The 9,675-nt window shown below is 33.1% G+C and overlaps 1 protein-coding gene across 3 annotated transcripts in view; it reads right to left on the reverse strand.

The window, feature by feature from the left end:
* Window positions 1-9,436: 9,436 nt before the first annotated feature.
* The window catches only part of LOC127840103 (BTB/POZ domain-containing protein 6-like), a 37,704-nt gene continuing 37,465 nt past the window's right edge, over window positions 9,437-9,675 (reverse strand). For all 3 annotated transcript variants that reach the window (XM_052368542.1, XM_052368541.1, XM_052368540.1), the window contains exon 4: window positions 9,437-9,675. This exon is cut by the window's right edge. The gene's annotated coding sequence lies outside the window, so the exon portion shown is untranslated.

Genomic DNA, 9,675 nt, shown 5'->3' on the forward strand with positions numbered 1-9,675 from the left:
TGCACTGTTTGGGGGAAAATATATCACCCAATACCTTGCCGAAAATAAACGCTGATACATGATGTATGTAATTGTTTTGGCATGATCAGAGAATATCAGATGTGCATCTTAATGCATCTTCTGTTTTTTGGGGGGCACAGTCTGTTTTTTGTCGCTTACCAGTAGCGGGTTTCGGACATGTAAAGTTTTTGGCTTCATCTGTGCGACAAAATTCACGAATGTGTTCAAATAAGTACCACTGACGGTCCAGATCAAGCCCTTTCGCAAACATTTCTTTTGGCAGGTCGTCACAGCTCACATTAACATTCACTTTCGAGACCTTCCTGAGAGTAATTCTGACTACTGGTGAGTCACTAAATTCCCTGCACTCCACAACACCCGGATGATCTACTGACACATGAAATTGGTGAAATTTGGTAACATTCTTTATTGGGTGAAACGATGTAGAAAGGTCATCCTTCCAATCGTACAACAGAACAGGATTGGAAGTGTCCCCCACAAGCTGGGGAATGTTGTGGCCCGTCCTTGACTATAACCCCACAGACGCTGCGACATCAGACATCGTTTCTGCATTGGAGTTTTTGTATCAAGATTACCATTTAATAATGAAACAAATACAAAATATAGTTTCCCTATTATCAAATCATTATTTTGTTGTTGTTGTAATAGAAAACTACAAAGTTTGAAGGATAATTGTGCATGTGATTTTGTTTGCCCTATCAAGAATTGCATACCAATAAAACTGCTGAACTACTAAAATAAATATTTATTTTCCAGTTACAAGACATAAAATACCTACACACTATTTTTAATTGATGTATTTTTTATTATTGTTATAATATTTTATTACATGGCAGAACTATACAACTAATTAGACCTATGGAAATGCAAACAAGGTTTATCAAGAAGGATCATGCAGGTTACATACACCATACTGTGATAAGGAATTTACCTTCACTTAGACTTCCAGATGCCTAAGTGCCAATCTGGTGTAAACTTTGTATGTCCTACCAACATACAGCTTAGTGTGATGCTTGTGTGTAAACCTGAAATGTTAAAAAATCAGTTTTAAAAATGGTCAGGCTACAATTTAAAATATGTATGTTTGTAGTAATTGACTGACTTTAAAAATGTTTTGACTCATTTCAATATCTTATTTAAGGGATTTTTTCTTTTGAGATTGATATCAGAGTAAAAAATTAAATTGTAAAATTTTCACTACGTATCAACAATTCAACACGCTTCAGGGCTCAAACATTAACAGTTGTCCTTTTGCCCGTGGCAAGTAACAGTTGGGTCTGGGCAAGTTATTTTATAATCTAGTTGTCCGCCCAGGCAAGTGCAAAAAAGAACAAAGACCATTAAATTTAGACTTTAATTGCTGTAATCATTTTTTAAATAAGCAAAAATAAAAAAGGTTTAGTGGTGTATCATTTTGATCTTAATTAAAAATATGAGGTTTACAGTTAATGTGATATTTCATGTTTGGGCAAGTGGCTTTACTTTCAGGGCAAGTAGATTTTCTATTAAAGAACTTGCCCAGCAGGGCAAGTTGGTTTTTAGGTTAATGTTGAGCCCTGCGCTTCACAATTTTGTAATTGCATTACTGCAAACAAATATTTTTTAACAACAGGTTTAACTAAATTAATTTCTCAACACTGAAAAAAGCTATCAGAAACACAATAACTAAGGCCAGGGCTTGTTATTACCTACAAGATCTCTCCACAGAAGGTACCAGATGACTATGTTGTTTTTATTTTGGCCGCAACAGTTGTCACACTGAAACATAGTATGAATAGTGCTGGTGTTACTAAATTGAGACATAAAGGTCAAATTTAAATCTGCCACCATTTCATATAAACAATTCAGTTGCTATCGTACAATTAACTTCCGGGTCAAACTTGCGAGTCGCGAAAATTAATTACAAAGCCAGGATACACATATATATTTCACTTACCTATTTTATTGTTGTGGAAATATCATTTCCGAACCTTCTTCGATCGAAAACATCCAACAGTACATGATGTTACTTTGATTTACAGTGTTAAATAACCATTGAAAATCTACACTACGAGACAGGTTGCGCTACCTGTGAACTGCTCAAACGAAACTGTGTCAATCAAGGGGAATAATTTGAAATAAAAAAAAATGGATTACAAACCACCAATTGTGCCAGTGCTTAAAGGACATATTCATGCTTTATTGTGGAAATTTTTAAAACATGACATAAATTATGAGCCGGGAAATTGTAAATAAAAAAGACGAAATATCCAGCGCATTTTCGTACCAGATTTTAATCACGCGATTTCCCGACATTAACGTCAGCGAACACAAGACTGATTTTCGCTGACGACGTCACATATATGTAAATTTAAGCAATAACATGTTATTGGAAGTGGTTAGAAATGTATATTCAAAACAATTATATACACACACTTGATGTACTATACAAACAAAATCCAATAAAAGTGATATATTTTCATGAAAACTTATGCTTACTACAAAAACGTGTGCATGAGAATATAGATACTACATAAGACAATTGAGACGTAAATGTTAAACACTACAAACACATTACCTATAATGAGTTTTTTGAAATTATACTAACCTATTTTTTTGTGATACACAACTGTTATATAATGATACTGAAATCAATCTTTAATTTTTAATCTAATATATATTTCAATGACGTTTTAATAAGTTTCGTTAACTTTTTGTTGCTCATATTATTGTATAATATATGATAGTTTGCTAGAGCTATCTGTTTCCGGTATACAAATGAAACAACACTTTTATATTTATCTAAATATGGCAAGCTAGTGCGTGATGTTAGTTGGATAAAACAAGTAGCAAGCTTGGTATGTGTTATAGAATACCAATATAAGATGTCGGAACATGTTTGAACATTTATAGTTTGTTCTAATTATCGACGTATATCCAGACATTAATCAATCTTAATATTTTGTTTATCGTTAAGTAGATGCATTTTATTCAATATTAGTTATTGGGTGTTGGCGTGAGTCCTGACGGAAAAAGGATCTACGTTACGGACAGGGTCAATGGAAATCTCCGCACTTTGATCAGGGATGGAGCGGTCACAGCAAGGACCCTGTATTTAAAACATCTAATTATATACATAGCGTGCATGTTACTGCCAAAGGACAGGCGTTTGTCTTAGGTGACAATATTGTAAGTCAAGTTGACACGGAAGGCAATAAAGTTCTCAATACCATAAAACTTGATATATCATACCTTGGTTCAGTCTACGTTAATGAAGACACAAGCAAGATAATCGTTGGATACAATGGAAACGACGTGATTGAGTTAAACACAAATTCATCCTGACTTTTTAAAAGTTACTTTACAACGGACGATTTCCAGTATTAAAGTGTTTGTATTATAATTACTGATATTATTTTGCTTCACTTTGACATATAATCAGATTCATAATAAACATTTTGTTTTTATTTGGACCACATTTAAATATTTTCCTATTAAGTAGCCGTTTTTCAAAATGGAAACATATGAGGTTTCGCTATTTGCTTCTTTTACGCCCTTCACTGTCTCACTGGTTTCGCCAAGTTAAACATATCATTTATTGTTCAATCATCAAACCAAACACTCAGCTGCAACTACATGTTATGAGTTATCGCTGTTCTAAATCGCTCAGTTGTCACTGTGTTTCTTTCCACAATGCAATGATTATTATTGGGCCTATCTGTTCACAATGTTTAGTCTTTTGCGAAATTTATTTCTTTCATTTTGAATATTTTAGTCTAAATGCATTTACATTATATAAAGTGTTGTGTGGTTTATAATTAGAAGTAATGCATTTCAGTGCTTTACTGTAAAAAGCAAGTCATTGTCCATCAGCCCGTTGCGTATATCCTATAATTGACCAACAGGGGCTTGCTTGGTGTGACCATTATTGGCTTTGACATTATGAAATATAAGAGGTAACTTATTAGGCCCCATGTGTATTTTTAATAAAAATTAGTTCCTCGTGCTTAAAAAATAACATATCTGTGAAACCTCTATAAAGACAAATTTCAGTTACTATAGATGCTGAGAAAGAAATCTAGTTGTGATGTATGTACAAGTTTCTTGCAAGCTATGTATGCTGCATAAGTGGAAATAGATGTTAATAAATAGACATTAATAGATGTATAAACAAGTCTCGTGTTTTCAAAAATGTACAGTGTCACTCATTTGCAGCTATACAATGACAATTACGATTCGTGTATTTGTAATGAAAGGTCTGCGGCCAATAAATACAAACCTTACATCCATCAAGCTTTGTTAATTTATTTTACCAGATATAAAGATTATATAAGTTGTGTGTTACATGCTGATAATAATTCAATAATTATACATATTTCAATTCGTACACTTACAGTAGTAACACAACGGCGTTATTAAAATACATAGTTGATGTAATTTTTACACTTACATATAACCATTATATGTACCGATGGATTAACTGCAAATTTAGTTGCCCATAACGGTTATACACGTACATGATATACATGTTCATGTGATACAGATCATGAATATAAACTTATAATAACCTATTTGCCTATTTGATATTCACAAAAGTATAAAGCAACAATGGCTAAACTGTTAATTTAGTTGTTCTATGAATGCAAAGTGTCGTATTGTAAAATGAATCATATATTATTTCGCTGGTTTTGATGGCGTTCGAAGTAAACAAAACCAACACATGACAAATGGTACATTGAGCAGTCAGTAACGAATGATTTTATCATATTGAAAGGTTCCAAAGTACTCATGTTCATTTTAAAGTAAGGAACAAGTGAAGGTTAAACGATGTCATAGAGTACCTTTTCCACATTTTTTGAAAATTAAATGAAAAATGGTGGGCGTTTAAAGTTGACATACGTCATAATTAAACTTTTCCAACAAAATGTTAATACAAAGCAAATTCGTTGAATGGATATCCCCAGAAAAAAATAATTATGTTCATGAATGGGTCGAAACTCTGTACACAACTAAGTCTTCTTATGAAATCGTTTTTTAAGTCACACAGAATGCTATTAAAAGATGTTGTTATTAAAAGTCGGTCTAAGAACCATTGATCTGCCTCATTCAGCTAGCCGTGTGTATATACACGAAACCAAGTTTAAATTCAATCTACCAGATAACAAAGTCTGTTTTTAAAGAAATAAATGGTGATAACTCTATTATTAAAAGGCGGTGCGTAACGCCATTTGTGTTACCTTGATCTTAGTCATATGGACGTGGTTCTACATGTGCCTCACTACCTGATAACAATGAACATTAACATAAGATAATTTTAAAATCACTTGCATTATGGCAAACTTTAAAACTATGACATTTTTATTCAAAATGTGTTACATTTGGGCTAAGTATGTGACCTTTATCTTGCTCCTTGAGACCTGAGTCTTACCTGTAACACACAGGCGGATCAAGAATCAAACTCGTAGAAAGTGAATACAAATCCCCTTGATGTACAGTGCTATAATGGCTGCTTTATGAATAAAACTCCACAGATGTGATATTCGACTTAAATGTGTGATCTTGGCATTATATCTAGGTTTCAGGGTCTTACATGTGACTCAGCCCTAGATGATTGAAAACAACTGTAGCAAGTTTCATGGCTGTTGCTTATTTGAGATACATCTCAATAAAAACAAATCCAATATAGAAAAGGGTTTGTTCAAGTAAGGAAAGGCCTTAACAAAAATTGTTTGCGTCGAAATTTGACGTGCATCATTATGTTATCCATATAATACACTCATACGAAGTTTCATGAGACCTGACTAAGAAGATGCGGCTCCAGACACAAAAGTGTGCTTTTTTAAAGAAAAAAAGAGGTCATATCTCCGTTATTTGCAAATGCGTAAATGATCCTCTATTCCATATATACATTCGTACCAGGTTTAAATGAAATTAACCCAAGCAGCTCGGGTATATGATTCCGGCGAGGAATAATATAATAATTAGAACAACTGGTGGGTGAAAAAGGATATATAATATCAAATGTAATCTTTGTCAACTAAACAATTGATATTTTATTCAAACAATATGAGAGCAAAAGGGTCATTTTCAACATGAGTCCACTGAATAATTGTTATATTTTGTTACAATCTTATACTGTTTGTGTGAGCAAATATGGTACCTTCATCCTATGAGAAAGTGTCCAAAGAGCTAAACAGTTACATCAGACAAAAAATCATAAGTTAGACTTAATTATTTGAACATACAATGTTCATTTAAGCAACATTTACGCAAATTGTCCAGTTTCTAATTTTAAAATTAGCTTGTTGAAAAGAAACAAACGTGTTTTTCCCCAAATCATAAAAAGTATAATAGCTAGAACTAGAGTGCAGTTCAGGTATTTCGACTTCACTGACTGATTCAGTGACTCGAAAACGACCACATAACATTTGAATCACTGTTTAATATGTGAACACTATTTTTCAATTGTGTTGTTAACTGTTCGACCTTGGAATGGCAGACGTCAGATAAAGAAATTAAGTCAATAAATTATTTAAAGACAATCACAGATGCACTATATAAAGAAGTAAAACTCCAGCTGCTTGAGCAGTATTGCATTCTCATTATATACAATTAGTTGGTCCTTTATTTAAGGCATGTGACAAATTGCCAAAACAGTACGAAACAGCACAATACGAAACAGCATACACACATAGAAGAGTAAATGAAGATTGGAGTCACCGCCTTGGAACGATCCCTGCAAAGCATCTAAATCACAAGCAACTCGCAATTTGCTATTTAAATATTACCTTGATTTCCCTATAGAACTGTCATTGCGATAATGAAATAATGTTGCATCATTCGTTTAACAATTGTCGATTGTTATGTCTAGTGTGGCACTACGGAAACAGCGGATACTTCTCTTTTGAATGCAGTTAAAATTCATCATATAATATCACATCAGTACAAGAAATGTGTAACACGCATAGATGCCGCCACAACACATGGTTGGATACATATACAACAGTGGACTTGGACTTAACTCAGCAAACACTGGTTGCTGGCAAAATTCTGTATTGTTTTGATAATATACACATTAAAGCCTTTCAACTCTAAACGTTTCAGTGAGATTCAACCAGAAATTACCAAAGACATTTAAAATATTCTGACTAAATCTGTTAAAGCTGAAAACATGCAAATGACAAACAGTCTGGACAAAACATCATAAACTCTTGTCTTTACAACTATGCACATACTAAGTTTGTTCAACTGTAAAAGTTTGAACGAAATCCACCTTGTAGTTTAAGCGGGTATATACGATTTTGTCAAATATTTATGAATTTATATAAACTGTGTAAAAAACTTATTATTTATATATTTCAATATAAATTAAAATAAAAGTTAAGAAGAACATGTGTCAAAAAATGCGAAATAAGCCAGATATGTAATTCTGAAATTGAAAACGGCTGTACAGCCGAATTCGCCAGCATGTATACCATACATGTACGATGTGCATCTAAACTTACGAGGGGTGTTCCAGAAGTTCGTGGATTTTCGCTATAATTTTCATTTGGTAACATAAATTGACAAACAAATAGCATGTTAAGAATATTTCGTCCTTTCCAAATCTACTCTCCAAATATCATGGAAATACATAAAACAATAAATATATATCAGAGATTTGAACATGTGCACACTGCGCACACCGACGCACGTGTAACGTTTCTGTTCAACGTCAATGACGTTATGAAGTTAACAACTGTCAAATCTTTTCCACATAATCACCTCCAACGCGAATGCACTTTATGTGTCGGGAAATCCACTTGTCAAAAGTGTCTCTATACCAGTCAGCGTCAAAAGACGACACGATTGGCTTTGCTGCAACTGTAAGTTCCTGTTTACTTGCAAAGCGAATACCGCGCAACTGTGATTAAACTTCCGGGAAGACGCGGAAGTCCATAGGGGCCAAATCCGGGCTGTAAGGGGAACTTAGGCGCTGTAACGTGAAATTTGTCGTTACTGAGGTCTCTATGGCAACGCGTTTCAAACGCGCTTTATGGAATTCATGCATTTTAGCTTATATATAAAGTCTGTGATAATTGTTTTGTATAATATGTACATTTCATTGACTTTTACCAGCAAACTAATAAGTTATAGCAAAAATCCACGAACTTCTGGAACACCCCTCGTAGTTTAACGGTTTATAATACAAAGACGAATGCTTCGGTCGTTGTAGGAAAATATGTATGTCACTATCGGCTCAGGGCGCTAATTTGTCTTTGCTGCATTTTATGAAATTCGGCTTTAATGTATAATTTTTCTTAACTATTTTGTGTTATTGTAACATATTTTATCAATATATTACAATTAAACACATATAAAAAATCGTATATACCCGCTTTAAAGAGTAGTTGAAACTTAAAAAAGAACATTTGTGACTACATATTTTGAACTGGAAAAACCAGACAAAGGGTAATAATTCTGCTTAAACTCGTCGAAGCAAGAAATACCTTTCTTTGCGAAGATCTATACATTGAGGTAATTAAATTGTGAACGTTCAAGCGATATCTACTCAGTAAGTTGGGAGGACAAGAATGCAAGCTTCAAGCAAGTATATATATTGTGTGACGGGATAAATAGACAAATGGTCGTAATTTTGCCCAAATTAATCGCTACACGTCATTCAACTTAGAATATTTGACCGAGAACCAAGCCTTACTTAAACATGAGTTCAAAACACAAGCATCGGGATTTACCTACGCATGGCTGGACGGAAAGTGCAACCGTTTAGTCCTCTCCCTTCGAGTGGGTATACAAATTAAATGTCTTAATATTTAAACAGACACGGCTTTTCATTATTATTAAAAACAAAATGCAATCACAAAATACGCTCCAAAAAACATACATCGGTAAGCTAGGGAAACCATCGTATTTCTTTTGCCCATTTAACACGATATATATTGCAAAATAGTAAAGTTTAATTTATGCACACTTACGCAGTAATATAAAGTTTCATCAATAAGTTTTAACGATGCATTAAATGTCAAGACACCATAAACGTCGTTTGCACAACTTACATGAATAACGTCAAAAATATAATAGTTAACCACCGTCTTGTCGTTAGCGGACGCTTGTGAAATACTATTTAATACATGTTCAATGAAGTATTAATATAATCCAGTGATATCCCTGGCAGAGAAACCTCGGTATAATTCAAACTACGCCGTGTTATTTATGCGCATACCTTACTTTATTATCAAATACATATTGTTTTGAAGGACATTTCTCATTTGAAAACAGGTTGTAGTGATCCAAAAAAGAACTTGTTTTTAAATATGTACAATAAATTTACAAATCAAATATGCATTTTTAAGTTATACATTTACACAGTAACTACCGTTGATAATTTAAATGTATTTCCAAGTATAATGCATGTTCTACATCAAAACGCATAACATCGTTTAATCATATTATATTATCTTAATAAAAATCAATTCAAACAACACAAATAATTGATAAGGTATCTACAGTGAAATCACCTTTTTACAATGCGTTTTATAATATTCATAAACAACATTACTTCTTATACAAACAATTTTATGGTAAGCAGTATTATTTATAGTATTATAATACTTGCAACACATTGTTTGGCTACACATTTGCATTAAAGTATATTTACAAAGAACATATTAAATT

This window comes from Dreissena polymorpha, chromosome 7, assembly GCF_020536995.1.
Source record: "Dreissena polymorpha isolate Duluth1 chromosome 7, UMN_Dpol_1.0, whole genome shotgun sequence".
In the NCBI taxonomy this organism is placed as follows: Eukaryota; Metazoa; Mollusca; class Bivalvia; order Myida; family Dreissenidae; genus Dreissena; species Dreissena polymorpha.